Source organism: Giraffa tippelskirchi, chromosome 4, assembly GCF_054371585.1.
Source record: "Giraffa tippelskirchi isolate mGirTip1 chromosome 4, T2T-mGirTip1v1.2.pri, whole genome shotgun sequence".
In the NCBI taxonomy this organism is placed as follows: Eukaryota; Metazoa; Chordata; class Mammalia; order Artiodactyla; family Giraffidae; genus Giraffa; species Giraffa tippelskirchi.
The window spans coordinates 159,013,116-159,035,397 of NC_137278.1; the positions used below are offsets into that span (position 1 = coordinate 159,013,116).

A 22,282-nucleotide genomic window follows, 5' to 3' on the forward strand; every position below is an offset into this window, starting at 1 on the left:
AGGCTGCTATATCAGAATATCAATGATTGGATGACTTAAACAACAGACATTTATTTCTCATAGCTCTGAAGGCTAAGAAGCCCAAGATAAAGGAGCCAGCAAATTCAGTACAGATGAGAACCTACTTTGTCATGTATAGGCAGTGGTCTTCTCACTGTGTCCCCAAATGGCAGAAGGAGCTGGGGTCTCTGTTACAAGGAAACCAGTCCCATTCACAGGAGCTCCCCTCTCATGACGTAGCTATCCTCAAAGGCCCTAGACTCTTAAGACCACCACACCTGGGATTAGGTTTCAACATGTGAATTTTGGAGGGCACAAGCAGTCTAGTGCTAAGTAGCTAAAATGGATCTTTCCTTGCTCTGAACCATCACTGCACTTGGATTGCATTGCAATAAGAAGGAATTGAGGGACATTAATTTTTCCATATTGCTCTGAACCATCACTGCACTTGGATTGCATTGCAATAAGAAGGAATTGAGGGACATTAATTTTTCCATAATCCCATAATCTTGTAATATCTTTTGGCCTCCTTACCATACATGCAACACACACACAGACACAAACACACACATACACACACAAACACACACACATACACATACGCATCTCTTCACTATGTGCGATAGTAGTTGCTGTTGTTTAGTTGCTAAGTCGTGTCCGACTCTTTTGCAACCCCATGCACTATAGCCTTCCAGGCTCCTCTGTCCATGGGATTTCCCAGGCAAGAATACTGGAGTGGGTTGCCATTTCCTTTTCCAGGAGATCTTCCCAACACAGGGATCAAACCAGCATCTCCTGCACTGGCAGGTGGATTCTTTACCACTGTGCCACCTGGGGAGCCCTTAAAGCACTTTATGTACATTCAATTTCATCTTCACAAAAACTTAGAGGTAGACATTGTACATTAGCTCCATTATGCCTTCACCTCACAGAGAGGTTAACTAATGTTGCAAGGTCACATGGCCTTGACAGTAAGTATTAGAACAAAAATTAATGATTTGGGAAACTGATATTTTAGAAAAACTCTTCCTGTTTGAGTGTACAGGAGGGAGAGAAGGGTGAAAGTATGGAATCAGGGCAGATTATGAGAAGCTATTGCAACAGTCAGAACAGTAGTATATCATGAGCATTAGGGTCCTGCAGACACTTCGAAGTGTCAGAGATGATACCAAAGATTTCAGTCCCTGCATCTGGGAGAAGATTACAAATTCAGAGAAGCATCCTGTTGGGAGTGATGCTCTAGGAATAGTAAGTCGCATTGGAAACAAGTTTGGGTCTGACTGTATCTTAAAGTCACTGCAAAGACCTGCAGTAAACCATACACAATTATGTCACAGTCATGCATAATCAATAGGTAACTCTCTAGCAGTTCCTAATCTCAGGAAATGGTTGATAATCAATGCCTATATTTAATTGCTTATGTTGCAAAGTCAAGAATATTGTGAAGTGATACTGAATTGAGGCCAGTGAAGACTCTGGAAAGATCTAAATTTAAAGATCCTTTCTTAAATATCTGATGGAGAGAAACCCACAACTTGGAAGCAGGCCCTGGACTTATCAAAATCAGATTTTAAAAGAACACAAAGACTTCCTAATATCTGTGGCAGGCAGGATAACAGCATCCGCTTCCCCCCACCCCCCCACCCAAGATGTCCACAGTCTAATCTCCAGAACCTACAAGTATATTAGGTTATTTGTTATTAGGTTATTTGGCAAAGGGCAATTAAGGTTGCTGGTGAAATTAAAGTTGCTAATCAGCTGACTTTAATGAAGGTGAGAGTCTTAGTTCAGGGGTCCCCAGCCTCCAGGATCTAATGCCTGGTGTTTTGAGGTGGAGCTGATGTTGTAATAATAGAAATAAAGTGCACAACAAATGTCATGTCCTTGAATCATCCTGAAACTGTCCACCCCACCCTGGTCCATAGGAAAATTGTCTCCCACAGAACCGGTCCCTGGTGCCAGAAACATTGGGGACCACTGCCTTAGTATATCCAAGTGGGCCCAGTGTAATCACCAGAGTCCCAGACACTTTACCCTCTGAGCCACCAGGGAAGCCCCCTCAAAAGGAACAGAGGAAGACAAAGGAGAGCCAGAGAGATGACAGTTGAGAAAGACTGGGCCCAATGCTGTTGGCTTTGAAGTTGGAGGAATGAGGATGGTCTCTGGAAGCTGGTAAGGCAAGAAACTAGATTCTCCTAGAGCCTCCAGCAAAAAGAAAATGCATTTTGCCAACCCCTTGATTTTAGTCCAGTGAGATCCACTCTGGACCTCTGACATGCAGACTGTGAGACCATACATTTGCATTGTTCTAAGCCACTTAACAGAGAGGGCAATGGCACCCCACTCCAGTACTCTTGCCTGGAAAATCCTATGGATGGAGGAGCCTGGTAGGCTACAATCCATGGGGTCGCTACGAGTCGGACACGACTGAGCAACTTCACTTTCACTTTTCCCTTTCATGCACTGGAGAAGGAAATGGCAACCCACTCCAGTATTCTTGCCTGGAGAATCCCAGGGATGGTGGAGCCTGGTGGGCTGCTGTCTATGGGGTTGCACAGAGTCGGACACGACTGAAGCGACTTAGCAGCAGCAGCAAGCCACTTAATTTGCAGTAATTTGTTACAGCAGTCACAGGGAACTAAGTCAAGTATGTTAGAAGATAAACTTTTCTCTGGGTAGTGCAAACTTTTATTTTAACGACGTATCTTTAGGCTGACTCTTGTCTACATGAAACAAACAAAGCTAACAAAGCATCATAGATTTCCATTTGTATTCTTGACAATGGAAATGGTCTTAACCAAGAATTGAGCACAAAAACTTCTTACTGAGTCATATTCTACCTAGTCCCCTATTCATATTAAAAAAAAAAAACATGCTGGCAACAGTGTTTCTCACATTCTGGGAGGCAACTGCTTCTTTTTATCAGGACATACCCTTAATTTAAAAGCAAAAGAGGCCAAGCCAAAAATATAGTGATCTGTGTGAACATACAGGAAACAGTCCTTTGTCTCAGCAGAATAATGTGAGCGGAAAACGTCTTGCTCAACGAACACATTCTTAAACTGTATCAATAGTTGGTTGGCATGAAAAGGAGAATGGTGAAGACTGTGACCTTATTTTCTTCCTGCAAGTTTCCTCCTTTCCAGGGTGTTCTCTTAAGCCCATTCTCTCAGTTAAGAGGCACAGCTCTTTCTGCCAATTCTTCAGCGTTATTCTCAGCAGGTTGCTGAGTTTGAGGCTGTGTGGTCACTTTAAGATCAATGCAGCCCTTCACCTTATTAAGTAGTAAGACAAGAGAATTCCAGGCAGTATGAGGGTCTGTAGTCCAATAAAAGTTCCTTTAACCAAGTCCCAAGTGTGATAACACAAGCGATGTCACCTTAGAATTTAAGATGAAACCTGCCCTGTTTGGGGGTCAGAAAGCAGGGGAGAACTTAACTTGATTAAAAGAGCCCTGTAGCTTATTTTAAACAAGTTCCTGCTCGAGGATCTCTAAGATGGAGCCAGTATTTTGCTAGTTCAGCAGTATTACCTGCATTAGAAACCGTATTACTCACCTGCTTAACTTTAGTCAATTACAGAAAATATCACCTCTGACTTCAGTCTAATACTTTGAATTTCATGGGTGAACATAGAGCCTCTAATAGAATAAATTAACCTCTGACTACATCAAAACCAACCTCAAAAACTTGAGCATCTTCCTAAGTGGGAAGAATAGAAAAAGCTGGAGCCCAGTAAGAATGTATGTCAGCCTCAGAAAGCTCCTTCTGCCAAGAAATCCTAGAATTGCTTCTCAAGTCCAGATGGTCAGATAATTAATAATCAACCAAGAGTTACTGAGAGTTCAACCAAGCATGGTGGAAGGACCTAACAAGTATAAGATGAGCCTAATGCCTTCAAGAAATTTGCAATTAAGTTGGGGAAATCAACCATGGAAAGGTTACAACAAGTAATTATACACTTCTTTGTGTATCTGTTGGTCCTACCTTTACCCCATAGAAAGAGACTCTATGCACCTTATTCATTGCTGCACCCACAGTGAGCAGCACAAGGTATGCACTCAAAACTACTTTGAGCAAAGAGAGTGAATCCCCAAATGTGTGAACAGTAGCACCAGAATTTCTACACAATTCTGCTACTACTGCATAAGATTGAGGACATTGTCAATTGCACGTTGGGCTTCCCAGGTGGCTCAGCGGTAAAGAATCTGCCTGCAATGTAGGAGATGCTGGTTTGATCCCTGGGTCGGGAAGATCCCTTGGAGGAGGAAATGGCAACCCACTCCAGTATTCTTGCCTGGAAAATCCCATGGACAGAGTAGCCTAGCCGGCCACAGTCCATGGGGTCGCAAAAGAGTTGGAAGCGATTTAGCGACTAAACAACAAAGGTGCCTTAAACAGTTTCAGGTATACCGTAAGCAAACGTTGGCAGGTGACGTTATGATCATCACCAGTGTGATTAGATATGTGCTCTTGTTTGCAGGTCCCTCAGGCTCGGTGACCTCTTCATCTTTCCCTGCTCACCACCCACCCACAGTCCCTTGACCCAGGGCTTCTTATCCTCTCTTGGGAAAGGAGAGGTGGGAAGCCTTCGTTTATCTCATGAAGCCCTTTTGCCTGCACCCCACCTGGACCGGAGCTTCTGAGACTTTAAAAGGCCAGACTTTGAACTTCAAAAAAGCCTCTTCTCTTTGTTTTTGTTCTAACAACACTTCCTGAGTTGGCAGCTTCATTGTTCAGCTTGAATGAGGAACGTGCCAGAGTGTAAATAAAGAAAATACTAGGAATCCCCCTAATCCTGTATACACACCTACCCACCAAATTATTAAAGTGTTACATTATTTGACTTAAGAAGTATTTTGAATAACAACAATAACAAATATTTATTAAGCTTTTTTTATGGCTTGAGCACTGTCTTTGGCTGTAGATCCCTTGTCTCTGACCTCCACTTCATTCCTTGGCCCTGGATTTGCATCCCTACCACTGACAGTTTGACTCAGCTGTTTCCCCCTGTTTGAATGTTCTCCTATTTTGTTTATTTACTAACTATATCCTCCATCGTTTCCAGCCCATTTGTATCACTGATCACTCTAAAACCCATAGTTCCTCTCTCAGCCAGGCACCATGAGACATAAAAGTGAAGCAAAAGGAAAGGATCTTGCCACTGAAAAGCTAACCAAGGTGATAAGGCCGATAAATACAAGACACAATAGAGAAAACTCCACAGTCCTGTGAAATTCTGGGGTAAAAATTATAATTGGTGCACAAGTGGCCAGAAGGCATAGCCAAACAACCAATTATAATCCTAAATCGACACAGGTATAGAATTGACCAAATCTTTTTCATCCTCGAAGCAGGTTTCTATTATGAGTTTATGAACCTGTTTCAGTTACTAGATATAGATTAGTTGGGGGCTTTTCACGTTCAGCAAAGCTGATGTAGACACACACGAAACAGGATTTACAAAACATTTTCAGTCATGATTATTTCCACCAAAAGTCTCACCATAAAATTTCTTATAAGGAGCGAAGCTTATTTGCTAAATAGATTTAAAACATGATTTGATTGCAAAATGGTTTTGTTTGCATGGGAGTTCAGGACAGATAGCCACTGCATTAAAATAAGGCAAACTTGTAATTACTTTACCCAATAGCCTGGAGTGCATGAGTTCATGCTCTTCCCCAATAAGCTTAATTCATTCCCGAGAAGTCATCTGAATTTAAGTTTTGGTAGAAGGTGTTCATAAAGCATGTCCAAGAGATAATTAACTGCTCATAGTCATCAATTCAGATGCCCTTAGGGGAGTCTCGCCTCCATCTTTACTCATTTATGACTTTATTTATGCATAGTGAATCACTGCAAAAAAGAGAGTTTGAACCAACGAGACAAGAGATCTTGGCATTTAGATTGGTTCTATCTCTAGAGCAAGGGTTCTTATATGAGATCTTCAAATTATGGATGAGTTTTAGTGGAAATTGTAAGCCAAAAGCTGTGTGTACATATGTGCTTCCTGTGAGGACAGCACCATAGCTCTGATCAGATTTTTCAGAGGCATCCATGACATCTTTCCCAAAGCCAGTCCTTATTCCCCATGGCTGAGCGCTAGGAAGTTTCAGGAACCACCTCAAATTCTATCACAGTCTTGTATGTCAGAGATACCTGGTTCAAAGCCAGCTGGGTACCCAGACTCTCAGGCTTCCCAGGTGGTGCTAGTGATAAAGAATCCGCCTGCCAATGCAGGAGACATAAGAGACTCGGGTTCGATTCCTGGGTCGGGAAGATCCCCTGGAGAAGGAAATGGCAACCAACTCTAGTATTCTTGCCTGGTGAATCCCCTGGACATCTGGCAGGCTATATAGTCCATGGGGTTGCACAGAGTAGGACATGACTGATGCGACTTTGCAAGCACACTCGCACGCACGCACCCAGACTCTCAGTTCCCCTTGTCTTCCCCTCCTTCACCCTACGTTACCCTGGCACTGACATTTGCCAATTTGGATTCTGAGAACTTGACTTTATATAGAATTTCATAAAACATATTTCCCTTAGTATGGTCAAGTGACAAAACTAAAACAACTTAGTATGAGTTTGATGCCTTTATTCAAGTGAAAACAACCCATGGGTTCGGGAAGTGCAGGGCCCCACTAGCAGTGGAATGCTCTTCCCAAGGGAGTTTGGGCGAGTACGAGCTTTATGGCGCATTAGAGGAGGTGCTGTGGAAACAGGGCACAATTGGCTAGGAGGTGGAGGATTTCCTTATAAAGTGAGCAGGTCCTGTGTTCTAGGATGAGATGAGCTCGCTAACGCTTAGCTGGGGGATTGTGATTGGTGTTACGTTTTCTTGACAGTGAGGCATTTACCATAAGTGCAAGCTGACTTAGGTCTTTTCTTTACTTCTATTTTTTATTTTTTGGCCATACCACATGGCATCTGGGAATCTTAGTTTCCCACCAGGGATCTGATCAGCATGCCCTGCATTGGAAGCATGGAGTCTTAACCACTGGACCACCAGGGAAGTCCTGACTTACATTTAGATTTGTGACATGGCCTGGGCCTCTGGGGCAGCCTTCATGCTATGGGTCCAGATATACAAGTAGACTTTATCGGTGTGGATTTTGTACTTTATGAGCCTCAGTGCCTTGAGAAGGGGTCACCATGTTGTCATCCTTGCAGTGGTCTATTTGTTGTGAGTTGTACCGGTGTCTCCTTTCAGAGCGATCATGTAGTTTTTGTCAGAGGTATTGTGTGGGGCACGACACTTCTGATGTCTGCTTTTTCAGTGATTGTGAGATTATCTGTACCAATTCATGGGTTTATTTTGACTGTAATGCAATTTTTCCCTGCATTAAAGTTTAATTACTTAACGGTATACCATGTATATACCTTTCTGTGAGCATTGTCTCAATCATTAGATAGAAAATAGCTCCATAAAAAACCTAAAAAGGATCAGGGGAACAGCCATATTGTAGAATAATTAATGAAGGAAAAACACCTTGTTAGGTTATGTTATGATAATGAATGTTAACTGTTGAGGTAATTGAGCCCATTGTAATGGGATTTGATGTTGTTTTAACATAAATGCCTATCAATTTGGAGAATGGAAACACAAAACTCTTTCCCATTGAAATTGATTGTAATAACATTTTGAGAAATAGCCCTACAGATTTCTTTTCAGGAACAAATTACTCTCCCATAGATTAGTGTAACACTATTTTGTTCTTTTTCTGTCTGGAAAGGCTCTTTTTCAGTATTTTCAGACCTGTGACTGTATTTACTTCCTCTAGCTTTGGGAAAATTGCAGTGTGTTTGATGACCATTCTTCCTTTTCACAGCCAAGTGACTTTTTTGTTGGCATTAACAAAAAAAGTAGCTCACACTGTAAACATGGTATCAAAGGAAAGGAAAAAAGATACAGATCAATGATTGCCTTACAGAGATTCAGGTAAGATAAGTTTCCTCTTACTGTAGAATGTCCCAATTTTTATTAGCATGGACTTGAAGTGCTAAAAGCACACATATAAATCTATTTGATGAGTGTGTGTGTGTGTGTGTGTTGTATATGTTGGGATATTGAGAAGAAGCAAGACGATTGCTATTGGTCCCGTGGTACTGCAGGAAGATTTTGATAGATGCTGTTTACTGTTGTTGAAGATCTGACTCAAGCCTTCTGGAGAAAGGTCATGAATGACATACAACAAATCACTTTTATGTTGTACCTGATGTGAAAGTCAAATGGAAATTGTTTATAAAAGTCAATCAGAGTGAAGCTCACTGTAAGTCTGAGTAGAATAACTTTCCCCAAACTTATCAGTTTACAGGCAAAATAGCCATGACCAAGAGCAACAGAAATCAGAAGAGAGAAAAGATTCAGCTTCGGTAAACACTGTGGGAATGAGGGCCTGGAAGAGAAAGGATTTTCAGGGCAGGACGGCCTTTCCGAAGTCAGAACAGCATGCCCCCCTCGCCCCCTCCCGCTCCTTCAGCTTCACCTCAACAATGTGGACACTCAGCACAGAGGCTGCCAGCGCCGTTGGACCAAACCTGCCAGGCGCAGCCTGCTAGCTCAAGCATAAAGACCCAGGGAATTGAAGTCCGTGATTAGGAAATTGAAGACTGGCTGAAAACTTGAGATTTCCTGTACTTAGCTGGGGGGACTCGTGAGAGATTTGATTAGAATGCGCACCGAGAGGCCGGCTCTTTTGTCTCTTCTGCTCTACTCTGGGCTGAAGTGGTGGGGTGCATTCCAGCGCCCTTATTGGATTTGTCGCTGAAGATTTAAAGCATTCAGAAGTAAAATTCCATTGATCTGAAAGGTCAGGCGGGGTAGGAGGAGGCATTACAGGTTTAATTTCCAGTTTGGGGCAACTTCCTGGAACTTTCCCTCCTTGACTCAGTACCTCATCTGTAAAAATGAAGGAAATGTTTTTTCGGTTTTTTTTAAAGGAAAAAAGAAAAGGAAAGGAAACATTCCTGAGAAACTATACAAATGATAAAAAAGTAAGCATGCTAAATGCTTTCAAAAGAAGTTAGCAAAAATGAATATTGTTAGTACTGTTCCAGCCTAAGTCTGTAGAACTTACTGCTACCAATATAAAGCAAAAATAAGTCAGGAAATTGTGTGCTGTAGTTAATTATGGTTAATGTGAACATACAGTATCTTCTAACAGAGACGAGAAAGTTGGGGCTTCACTGTAGCTTTGGAGCTATGACGACAGAGGATGAGATGGCTGGATGGCATCACCAACTCGATGGACATGAGTTTGGGTAAACTCCAGGGGTTGGTGATGGGCAGGGAGGCCTGGCGTGCTGCGATTCATGGGGTCGCAAAGAGTCGGACACGACTGAGCGACTTAACTGAACTGAAATGAACTGAATGAAATCCACATATCTAAAAGGAAAAAATAAGAGAGTTCAAGACTAGACCAAACGTGCACACCAGGAATAGTCCACTGTGGGTAACTTGGGTGCTTCTGACAGGTGCGTCAGGAGGTGTGAGCGTGTTAAATGTGGCTCCCTGCCATCTGGGAGGCCCTGACAATGAGAGGCTGTCTTCTTCATCACTGTGAGCCCCTTCCAAGTTATCCCTTGATGAATTCCTCCAAGTTTTTCTACTGCCAGAGTTATTTTGATTTAGTGACACTTTACGATCCATCTCCTGTGTTTTCTTCCTCCTTTGGTCTAAAGTTAGCATGGCCAGATCACTTTGATGATTCTGAACCTCAGAATCCCAGAGAAAGCCCAACGGTGGCACATCCCTGACTCTGCTAGCACAGAAGAAGGCAGAGCTGAAGAGTATCTGTAATGGAAAATATTTTGAATGGCCCTGCTCTCTCTTAGTTCCCATGTCATTTTTAACATTGATTTTGTATTCCAGCCTTCCTCTCCCTTCTTTCCATTTGGTGCTTTTACATCAGGATTCTTTCCAGTCATTTCCAGCTAACTCAGCTCCCACACTGGTGATGGTGCAGAACTCTTTGATATTCTCACAGCTGATTTATGACAGGGACATGTATTGTCAGAATGCCAGAGAAAATAAAAAAGCAAGAAAAGAAGCTGGGTGTTACTCATGATTATGTCTCTAATGCCTAATGTTTCTGCCTAAGCTGCCCAGCACCTTGCCTGGCTCATGTTAAGCGCTAAATATGTATTTTTCCAATGGAATAATTTAATCTACGGTGAAAGTACTAATGAGCAAAATTAATGACAGACCCCAAGATCCCAGAGTCATCTTTTAAAATCAGATGTTTCCGAATTTTAGGTAGAAAAAATATTTATACTGTGTTTGTAATTAGCACCTAAGTCAGAGGTAACTACAGTCCAATCTGGGGGTCCTCTCTGTTCATTTGTATTTCTTGTAGGTAATTATAAGTAATGGGAATAAGTTCCTGTCTTGATTTGGTAAGTAACATTGTCAATACTATTTAATGTTACATTTTCTTTCCTGTAAAAAATGGTAAAGAATCCACCTGCAATGCAAGAGACCCCAGTTTGATTCCTGGGTTGGGAAGATCTGCTGGAGAAGGGACAGGCTACCCACTCCACTATTCTTTGGCTTCCCTGATGGCTCAGCTGGTAAAGAATCTGCCCACAATATGGGAGACCTGCGTTCAATCCCTGGGTTGGGAAGATCCCCTGGAGAAGGGAATGGCTACCCACTCCAGTATTCTGGCCTAGAGAATATTATGGACTATCCATGGGGTCACAAAGAGTCGGACATGACTGAGCGACTTTCACTTTCTTTCCTGAGCATTCCTTTTCATTTTTAATAGTACTGCCATCCTGCCAGTCTCCTATACCGAAGACTTTGAAGTCATGCTTCTTTTTTCTCTCCCTCATCCAATGAGTGTGTGCATGTGTGCATGCTAAGTCACCTCAGTCGTGTCTGACTCTGTGCAACCCTATGGACTGTAGCCCTCCAGGCTCCTCTGTCCTTGGGATTCTCCAGGCAAGAACACTGGAGTGGGTCCCCATGCCATTGTCCAGGGGATCTTCCCGACCCAGGAATCGAACCTGTGTCTCATGTCTCCTGCATTGGCAGGTGGGGCCTTTACCACTAGTGCCTGGGAAGTCTATATCCAATGAGTAAACACGTCCTGTTGTCTCCACTTTCCAAATACCTGGACTATGACTGTCTCTCACTACTTGGGTTCAAGCTACCACTGACTCTTGTCTGAATGGTCACAGTGCCCTCCTACCAGGTCTCCTACAGACTTTTCTCAGCAAAGCAGCCACAGTGATTCCTTAAGACCCTTTTAAGTCAGATTCTTTAAATTCCTCTCCTCAGAAACATTTCTGGCTCCCCATTTCACTCAGGGTAAAAGCCAGAATCCTTATAGTGACCTCAGATCTGCCCTGCTTTGTCTCTTGGACTTCATCTAGGACCTCATCTAGGACTTCATCAAGAGCCTCATCTAAGACTTCAACTACAACTTTCTCGCCCTCCCATGCTTCCTCCCGCTGGCCACATTTGTCCTCACAGGACCACAAGTGTGGTCTTCACCCCGCCTTCCCCATTCCTCCCATACAGAACACTCTTCCCACACATATCTGCATGGCTGCTTCCCCGACCTCCTTTAGGAATTTACTCAAATGTCGCCTTCTCCAAAACCCTTCACTGACCACTCTATTTTATTTTTTATTGTTGCCTTTCCTTTTTATAGATTGATTTTTATTGGAGTATATTGTTTATAATATTGTGTTAGATTCTGCTGTACAGCCAAGTGAATTAGTCATACATATACTTATATCTGGGCTTCCCAGGTGGTGCTAGTGGTAAAGAACCCAACTGCCAATGGAGGAGACTTAAGAGATGCTGGTTCAATCCTTGGATCAGGAAGATCCCCGGAGGAGGAAATGGCAACCCACTTCAGTATTCTTGCCTGGAGAATCCCATGGACAAAGGAGTCTGGTGGGCTACAGTCCATAGGGTCGCAAAGAGTTGGACACAACTGAAGCATCTGAGCTGGCATACATGCATTTATATATCCACTCTTTTTTAGATTTCCTTCCCATTTAGGTCATCACAGAGCATTGAATAGAGTTCCCTATGCTATACTGTAGGTTCTAACTAGTTATCTATTTTATACATAGTAGTGTATATATGTCAGTCCTAATCTCCCAATTCATCCCACCTCACCAACTGCCTTGGTAGCCATAAGTTTGTTCTTTACATCTGTGACTCTATTTCTGCTTTGCAAGTAAGTTCATCTTAACCATTTTTCTAGATTCCATATATAAACATATTATATAATGTTTGTTTTTCTCTTTCTGACTTACTTTACTCTGTGTGACAGTCTCTAGATCTATTCACATCTCTGCAAAGGGCACTCTTTGTTCCTTTTAATAGCTGAGTAATATTCCATTATATATATGTACCACATCTTCTTTATCCATTCCTCTATTGATGGACGTTTAGGTGGCTTCCATGTCCTGACTATTGTAAATAGTGCTGCTATGAACACTGGGATCCATGCATTCTTTCAAATGATAGTTTTCTCTGGGTATCTGCCTAGGATTTCTGTGTTGTATGGTAGCTCTAATTTTAGCTTTTTAAAGGAACTTCCATACTGTTGTCCATAGTGGTTGTGCAAATTTACATTCCCACCAACAGTGCAGAATGGTTCACTTTTCTCTACACCCTCTCCAGCATTTATTGTTTGTAGATTTTTTGATGATGGCCATTCTGGCCAGTATGAGGTAATACCTCATTGTAGTTTCGATTTGCATTTTTTAATAATCGGTGATGTTGAACATCTTTTCATGTGTTTGTTGGCCATCTGTATGTATTCTTTGGAATGACCACTCTGTTTTAAATGGTTTTCTCTTGACATTCCTATTCCTGCTTTATTTTTCTTCATATTACTTATCATCATGTGATCTTCTTATATTTTACTTATTTATCATTAACTGTGGGTCCCCCCAGCATAACGTGAATTCCTTAAGACTTAAGGTCTTCATCTGCTCTGTTCCCTGCTCTGTCCTTGGAACTCAGAGAGCTGATTCATTAAATATTTGCTGAATGAATAAATGAACACTTTCCTATTGTTTGGACTCAAGTTCCAATGCTTATCTCGATTAATTCAGCTTTTAGCAAACCAAGTAGACTGATTTGTTCTGTGATAGAACTTAATAATATGATTTAATACACATTTGAAAGTAGATGACAGAAAGAAATTCCACCAGACCTGTACTCCTCAAATGAACGTAGCTTTGTATGTAATTACTTTAAGCTTCATGGGAATGAAACTTATTGATCTAGAATCGCATGCTGCTTTATCAAATTGCCTTTAAAATTATTGGTACTCCATTATCTCTATAAGCCCATCTACTCAGATTCATCATACTTATAAGTCTAAAGGGACAGTCATGTTGCCTGGCTATCAGGAAGAAAGAGATGCAAGAGGTTAACAAATAGGTGGAAAATACGGTTATGGTCATACACAGGTGGAGGAAACCATCTGTTGTTGATTACTTGTTATATATAGGGGACATTGCAATGTTTGAAAATTATTACACTGTGTAAAGCCTGGAAAATATTAGGTAAATCATCATGTCAAAGGTGAAATGATTATGAAAAGCGTGGCACAATCTTTTCTGAACGTTTATTGGCCTTGCTTACGAACTAGAGAAAACTGTAAGAATATTTGTCATAAACAATAGTAACCAAAGAAAACAGATCCCTTAAAGAGCTGACTGCTCTTGAAATCCCATTAAAGTATCAGCTGCATTCCAGAGTCCATTAGTAAACCTAATTAATGGCATCCTATTTTAGTATTAATGAGACAACTCTTTGACATGGTCTTTGGCTTTGTAACAATAAAATATACAAAGAACAGTAAGATGTAGAAAATAAAAATAGACAATGCTTGGCCCTGTTACTCAGCCCATGAAACTTAGAAGCCACTAGAGTTTTCTAGCTGAGAGTGCTTTAATAGGATTAATTACTCATGTGAACTTATTTCCTTTTACCTTTAAATTATTGTATAAATACATCTATATATTTATGTTTATGTGGATGTTGAAATATAATCAAAGATGATAAATCTAGAAAAATGCTTTATTTGGAATAGAGGTATTATTAGGTGACCTTCTACTTTCAGCTCAGTCAGAAGTATTTTTATCTTATTTAACCCATTATAGTTATTCAGATACACAGTATTTTTAGAAGTCCTGTTTAATTTCCTTTATTGAGCACTAATTTAAAGGGCTTATATCATGGCAGTCTAGTATGTCCTCTCTTACTTAAAATAATGCTAAACTTGCTGGTTTGAAAATATGATAAAAAATCTATAGTGAAAAGAAGTATTAGAAAAATGTTTTTTTTTCCCATTTTCCTAAAATTTTCTGTGTTTTCCATTCATCACCAACTAATACATGGTCATGTTTATATCTGTCCATAATATTTTGCAGCTTAGGGTACAGTGGTTGTTAGACATTTGTGCCTACCATCTAAATTATTAAATTTATATCACAAAATGTGTGACAGTAATGGTGCTATGCATAGAAAAGACTGTCAGCCTTGTTGACTATCACTGCAAACCCTGAGAGAGCATCACATTCAGTATTTAAGAAGGAGAGTGAAAGGTGTGCTATTGAATGCATATCAAATTATGTAGCCTTTTGAAGTCCATTGAATTTTCATCAATCTGTTTTTATTTCCTTATAACGATTTTTATAAACATTGTAAAGCCTGTGCCTTTGCAGGGGCAAATTTCTCTCTGCAAAACAAAAATAGTTTTAAGGAGGTTGTTCTTACATTGAAACAAATGGACACCAAACAGTTGGGGTTCTAACTCCATCTTTGATACTTTGTAGCTGTGTGATCTTGGGCAAGTAAATTAATTTCTCTTTACAATAGTTACTTCATCTGTAAAATGGGGATATTAATTGCATCTTCCTTAAAGTCTTGATATAAAGATAAAATGAACAAATATGTAACATGGTTAGAACAATGTCTGAAACATAGTAGATTCTATTAAATGAATGAATGTATGAATGGACTTTGGAATCAAATCAAGGTTTGAATCTTTGTTCTTCTAATTATTAGGCATGTAAGCAGTTATACAACCTGTCTCAGTTTAGATTTCCTCATATGAAAAATCAGGGAAATAATTTCTGTCTTCTAGGATTGTTGGATAACAACAAGTGAAATTATATTTTTCACTATTAGAGTGGAAAATCTATACATTTGATTCTCTGCACTGTTGGGAAAATATGGGGAAAGGGTTCATACTCCATTAGCAGAAGTATAAATTGGTGCAACTGTTTTGAAGGAGAGTTGGCAATATCTGTTATCCATTTAAATGTACCTGTTTTTGTCCAGCAATTTTACTTCTAGAAGTATATGTTGTTGATAAATAAAAATACCTATGTGAGGATCCTTATTGCACCATGTTTGTAAATAGTAATGTTACAAACTAAATAGTAATAGTTTGTAAATACTTTGTAAATAGTAAATGACTAGAAACAACTTATCCATCAATTGGGAACTAGTCAAATGATAATAAATTTGTATAATAGAATTATATGTAGCCATGAAAAGGAATGAGATAGATACACAGTTATAGAAAGATATCCAATATGTATTATTATACTAAATAGCTAGTTGAGCTAGTTGAAGAATAGTATATGTAGGTATCATGTAGAGACACATGCATATATATGTGTATACATACATACATATAATAAGTATATAAACACAAAAAATATGCAGGATCTTGTATGTAACCAGCTTGATATGCTCCACTAATTTGGTACACAGATGAATACACCTGCCTTATTTGTCCCACTAACAGCTCAAGTGTCCACCTGCCCCAATGAATTGTCCAAGAATTCCAGGGTTTATGCAAGTTCAAAATGGGTGTGTCAATCCAGCTCTCAACACCAGGGGGAGCCAGCACAGCAGCGTCTGTTCGGCCTTCTCAGCCTGGCTTTTCCTTTCCAGGCTAAATTGTACTGGCTGGTTCTAGTGCCAGCTACTAGGTTATGCTTTTTCATGGCTGTTGGAGTGCCTCACTCTTCCAGAATCCTGAGAGGCTGTGATGGTTCATGTTTGTGCTATGGAAGAATAGCTGTCTTAGTTTGCACAGTCATTATTCTCTAAATCACAGATCATGCAAAATCACAAAAAAAAATCACAAAATCACAAAAATCAATCACAAAATCATGCATTTTCTACAGGAGCCCTTCAATGGAAGCCCACGGACTCAGTGATGACCTAATGTCCTCTTGCCCCCCCTGGCGAGGCCTCTGTGTCTTTTCCTGGTGGAACCACCCAGCCAGCCATTGAACCAGTTTCCCTAACTTCGGGCACAGATTGAACTTTCTCTTTCCTAGAAGACAAAGGAGACAGTGGTTTTTTCTCAAATTCTTCCATCTCCTCTCCAAACTCTGCATACCAAGGACAAGAGTGGCTTTTGATAAAGCAAGCATGTTTGTATTGTCCCTTCCTCTCCCATCCCAGGACATTGGGTGTCTGCTGGCCTCGTGTTTGCATAACTATAAACAGCTGCTTTTTCATTGCAGAATGAAGACATCCACTTCAAGGTGACTTTCTGGATCTGCCCATTCAAATAGGTAATAATTTGGAGGGAATGGGTGCTCATCCCTGACTTACTCGGCATCCCATTTGTCTGAATATTTGTATTTCTAAAGCATGCTAGTTTTTGTTTATTTATTTGCTTGTTGACAATGCATAAGTGTATAGAAACTCCCTGGAGTAACTGTTATTAATGCTATTTGTCTATGAGAAATAAGAATGGTTGTTAGGAAGAAGACTTTTATTTTTTACCTTATACCTTACATTTTTGCTTGGATTTTTTTAAAGTGCATATTTTTTATACATATAAAACATAATTTTGAAAATGAGAAATTGTATTTCCTAGCCTATGACCAATATTAAAACATGATTGTTTCCTTTCTCTACCTGTCACTGGCATTTTTCTGACCCTGTTATCTGGACAGGAGAAGATGGTCAAATCTGTCATGTCTAATATTCATGAAAGTGTTTGACCATAGTTGAGATATGAGCGAAGAGTCAGAAAAGACTTAACTTTTTTAAGGTGGGCCAGTGTATGTGAGTACTCTTTAGCATAGTCTTTGCTCATAAGGCTGCAATATACAGTTGTATAGGATGTGCACTAAATAAGATGTGTATGTCTAAGGGATATGTTCATATAACAGGCATAGCAAATTGGTAAGTGTCCTGTTCAAATAAAATTGTTATGACAGTCTTATAACAGATGAAAGTAAAGCACGTGGGCACTGTAGAGCAAATCACAGCAGGCCACTGCCGGAATTGATCATTTCCAACAGTAATGGTGAAGGCTGTTCTCTGCTCTTCTCTGACTTCCACTCACCTCTGTAATCGTGCTATCACGTGCCACCATATCCCTTTCCTGTAGGAGGAGAGAAAAACAAATGATGGCATACACTTTCCTCTTCTCTGAACCTTCCTCTCAAACAAGGTATCTTCAGAATCAGTGGATGAGTTTATTGTCATTTTCTGTGAACCAAGATGGAGGTTCTCCTGTGGTCCTTGCTTGTATTAGAGTGCTCTTAAGAAGGATGTGACTGAGTTTAAACTAGCTGAAATTTTTGTACCCTCAGAAAATTCTCTATCTTCAAATTGTTATGGACTTTTAATGACAAGGAACCAAATAGGGTTAAGAGCATTTGCTTGAATTTATTTTTTTGGTATATTTATCAAAACTCAGAAACTGTTTTTAGGGTACTGCTTGGAACTTTCCAAAGATTAACTTTTAATACATTGATGCCTATTAATGTTTGTATATGTTATTTAACTTTATGCTTAATTTATTTATAATATAATCATTGATAGCTATTTTTATATCCTCAGTGTGTAAACTGTTGTACTCAGACTGTAAAAAAGCAAGTGCTACATAAATACTTAAAGTTTATGCATTAAAAGGAATACAGTTCCAGGAGTATGCCTGTGAAACTCCATTGGCCTTATCCAGGTATAAAAAATAAATCATCTGATAACAATGCCTCTGAATAGGGTGTTAAATAGATAAAAGTTTCTATCAGTTAGGACTGTTTCAATTGTAAGGCAGAAAAACTCACATTGAATTGGCTTAAGCACAAAGAGAATTTATTGCTCTTACAACAGAAATGTTCAGAAGCAGGGAAGGCTTCAGGACTGGCTTGATCCAGGGGCTCCAACAATGTCATGAGAACCTAATCTTTCCCCAAGTAAGTTTTTTTTCCTTGGGTTTCTTTTATTCCAGAAAAACAACTGTTAAAAGCTTTAAACATGAACTTATCCAGTTTCAAGTCCAGCAGAAAAGAACATGTTCCTCCCTTAGTCTCTGCATCTAATATTGATCATGGGCCCATTCTTGAGCCAACTGCTGTAGCTGGAAAACATAATCTTCTGTTTTTCTAGAAGTGAATCACATGCCCACTTTGGAGTCAGAGTGGAATCAGCTCTACACCCATAATCTAAGGTTGGGGGAAGGGCTGGTTCCTCAGAGAAATGTTAGGATGAAGGTAGCAGAAGAAAAGGCACTGGGATGCAAAAAAAAAAGTACAGTGAGGTAGAAGTGTCAAATCGAAAGAGAGTGGGTAGTCCAGATTTCCCGGTGAACATTCCTCTCTAAGGTGTAAAATGAAAAACAGCAGTCTAAGCTGTCAGGAATGTGTGATGACGATAGTATTATGACCTTCTGCTCTTCACTGATTCATTAGATTCATTTAAATCTTAGTGACTTTTTGTCTAAGTCTGATGGAAAACACATGTAACATTTTGTTTTTGAAGTGATTTCCTTTTTAACTTCTTTTTTAATGCTAACAATTGCATCTCTCCCCACACCTCCCATCTTATGTCTTTGTAGAAAACTTGGAAAAATCCCATAAAGAGAAATGAACAAAAATCACTGAGACTCATCAGCTTAAGATTTTCACTGTTAGCATCTTGACATATTTCCTTTTATCTATTGTTTTATTTTGCATCAAAAATTATAGGAGTGATTTAGAAAGATCAATGAAATAGTGGCAGTTCTGGGCTAAGAGCTTGGTATCTAAAGATTCAGATACAAATGTTTCAAGAGGTTTTAATGTATAAAATCAAACCTCAAAAAACAACAGCATTTTCTGTTGCTGTGTTCTATGCTTCAGGCAAGACATTATTCTTTCTTGGGGTATGAAAGGTTATTTCTGTGATATTGGCTTAAATCAAAGAGTCAGGTCAATCTGTCATATGTCCCTGAGTTTTCCAATCAGTAGGATTTACAATATTATTAATCACATTTTTATGTCATTTTATCAGGTGTAGAGGTCCTGTGAGAATATACAGTGTGTCATACATTTTTAATACACTTGATATTAGGTCTTCCATAGAGCTTCTCTCCATTCATATTGGTATATTCGTATATTAAATCATTTTTAGAATAACATGAAAGTAAAGCAAAGGAAGGTTGCTGCTCTTACTTCTCTAGATGCTCTTTCCCCTCTGCAAATGGAGATCGTGTTTAATAAAAAGTTACCTAAAAGCAGGTCTCTCGGTGCGTTAGCTGGGGGCCCTCCTGGCCCAGTTTCTCATGTACTCGTGAAGGCCATAGCTTGCTTCTGTCACTGAAAAAGATGTAAGTTCTCACAACCATGTGTAAAATGGATAGCTAGTGGGAAGCTGCGGATAGCACAGGAAGCTCAGCTTGGTGCTCTGTGATGACCTAGAGGGGAGGGAGGCTCAAGAAGGAGAGTGTGTATATATATATACATATATAATATGGCTGATTCATATTGTTGTACAGAGGAAACTAACACAACATTAGAAAGCAATTATTCTCCAATTAAAATTTTTTAAAAAAGCATACAGCTTCCCATGTTCCTTTCACAAAATCCTGTATCAATGTCCTATGGTTCAGACATTCACTTTTGAATTCTTGTTTTTAGTGTTTGGTGACCACTTAAGTAAAAGCCATCAATGATGAATATTCAAATTCAGCTATGGCAAATTTCTCTGGTGGCTGTTTGTGCCCAGAATGTCTCAACCTTATTCTTGCCCCTGATTTATAAGACAACCGACTCAAATGCTGTGCATGAATGTTCAGTCACTGAGTCGTGTCTGACTCTTTGTGATCCCATGAACTGGAGGGTGTCAGGTTCCTCTGTCCATGGGATTTTCCAGGGAAGAATACTGGGGTGGGTTGCTATTTCCTTCTCCAGGGGATCTTCCCAACCCAGGGATTGAACCTGTGTCTCCTGCATAGATAGGAGGATTCTTTACCACTGAGCCACCTGGGAAGCCCCACTCAAATGTTACTCCACTCTTATTTGTTGTTCAAGTCTCCAGTAATTTCACCTGATACTACTGAGTGTTAAATTGGAAGAATCCTCTAAAGATATCTAATCATGAAAGTTTTAGGCTATTGGCATTCACTCTCTCCCCTCTTTAGACTTCTCATCACCCACTTGGCTTATCTATAATGTTGAAAGTCATCTGACGTTTCATTCATCTCCTCTAGCAGCTCTCCACCAACCCTAAACCAGGTGGTGTAAGGTTCTGCCAATTCCATGGCCTTGCGTGCTAAGTTGTTTCAGTCATGTCTGACTCTGTGTGACCCCATGGACTGCAGCACGCCAGGCTTCCCTGCCCTTCACCATCTCCCGGAGTTTGCTCAAACTCATATCCATTGAATCAGTGATGCCATCCAACTATCTCATCCTCTGTCGTCCCCTTCTCCTCTTGCCTTCAATCTTTCCCAGCATCAGGGTCTTTTCCAATGAGTCAACTCTTCGCATCAGGTGGCCAAAGTATTGGAGCTTTAGCATCAGTCCTTCCAATGAATATTCAGGGATAATTGTTAAATGAATATGTAACTTGGCCTAGGCCCTATGTCCTCAGTAGTGACATTCTTTAGGATACTAGAATCAAGCTAACAACTCACAGAAATCCAGGTAGATTTGGTGAATACCCAAGCTAACTATGGGGTTTCCCTGGTGGCTCAAACAGTAAAGAATCTACTTGAAATGCAGGAGACCCAGGTTCAATTCCTAGCTCAGAATGATACCCTGGAGAAGGGAATGGCTACCCATCCCAGTATTCTTGCCTGGAGAATTCTGTGGACAGAGGAGCCTAGCAGGCTACAGTCCATGGGGTTGCAAAGAGTCAGGACACAACTGAGCAAGTAACACTGTCACTTTCACTTTCACTGGGGTAGCTATACCACTGGCTGACAGAAGGCTTTGCAAAGCTAATGACTGCTCATGGTTTAGGTCTTAGCTCAAATACCTCTTTCTTTGGAAAGCCTGCGATAACCTTCCTTTTTCTTTAGGGTTGGAAAGTCAAATGCCAATCAGGTAACAGATGAATATGGTGAGAGGATATTAGCAGAAAGGCAACTTAAGCTGTGTTCTTCAACATCCTTGCCGTATTTTGCATTAAAAACAATTCATCATTTCTACAAAGAAACATTTTCCCTCCTGTTTTTCTGGGAATAAGCTGCATTTTCTGTCTTTACTTTCTCATGTTTGATAGTTTCGCTGGTACGAGGACAGTGTTCTCGACCGGAAGTCAGACAGCACCGTGAGCAGGGTGGTTGTGGCTCCTCGCACTTGGCTTCAGTGTCAGGGACAGAATATGAATGGTGGGGACCCAGGGAGCTTGGTTATTGATGCCTCTTGTTCAGAAGGTTATTTACTACCCAACTTTGGCTGGAAATGTGGGTCCAGCTTTGTCAGACTTAATTTTTCAGAGAAGGTAAAAATCTAGATGATTATGGAGAATCTCTTTATTTTAAAGCTTGGGGCAAATAAAAGAAACAGGAACCAAGTAAATATGTGCCAAACATAGCTGGAGTTCAGATCTGGCTTATGAGTTTGCATCCTTTGTTTAAAGAATCAAACTCTAGTACTTGTTAGTATCTCTAAACAGAGTGGGAAGATGGATGTGTGGGTGAGTAAAGCACTGATCTTTCTGCTTCCAATTTCTTCTCCCTTAAATCTTTGTAGTCAGCAGAATAACTTTATAAAATGCAAATTGGATTATGGTGTTCCTACTTAAACACCATCACCTGACTCCTCATTCATTACCTTTAAATTAAAATACAAATCAACTAGTATGGCCTTCGGAGAAGGCAATGGCACCCCACTCCAGTACTCTTGCCTGGAAAATCCCATGGATAGAGGAGCTTGGTAGACTGCAGTCCATGGGGTCGCTGAGAGTTGGACACGACTGAGCGACTTCACTTTCACTTTTCACTTTCATGCATTGGAGAAGGAAATGGCAACCCACTCCAGTGTTCTTGCCTGGAGAATCCCAG

The 22,282-nt window shown here is 40.2% G+C and overlaps 1 long non-coding RNA gene across 1 annotated transcript in view; it reads left to right on the forward strand.

The window, feature by feature from the left end:
- The window catches only part of LOC145546958 (uncharacterized), a 29,422-nt gene extending 10,530 nt beyond the window's left edge, over positions 1-18,892 (forward strand). The window contains exons 2-3 of the long non-coding RNA XR_014083416.1: positions 16,179-16,422; positions 16,524-18,892. This is a non-coding gene — a long non-coding RNA (uncharacterized LOC145546958). The remainder of the gene's footprint in view (positions 1-16,178; positions 16,423-16,523) is intronic.
- The last annotated feature ends 3,390 nt before the right edge of the window (positions 18,893-22,282 follow it).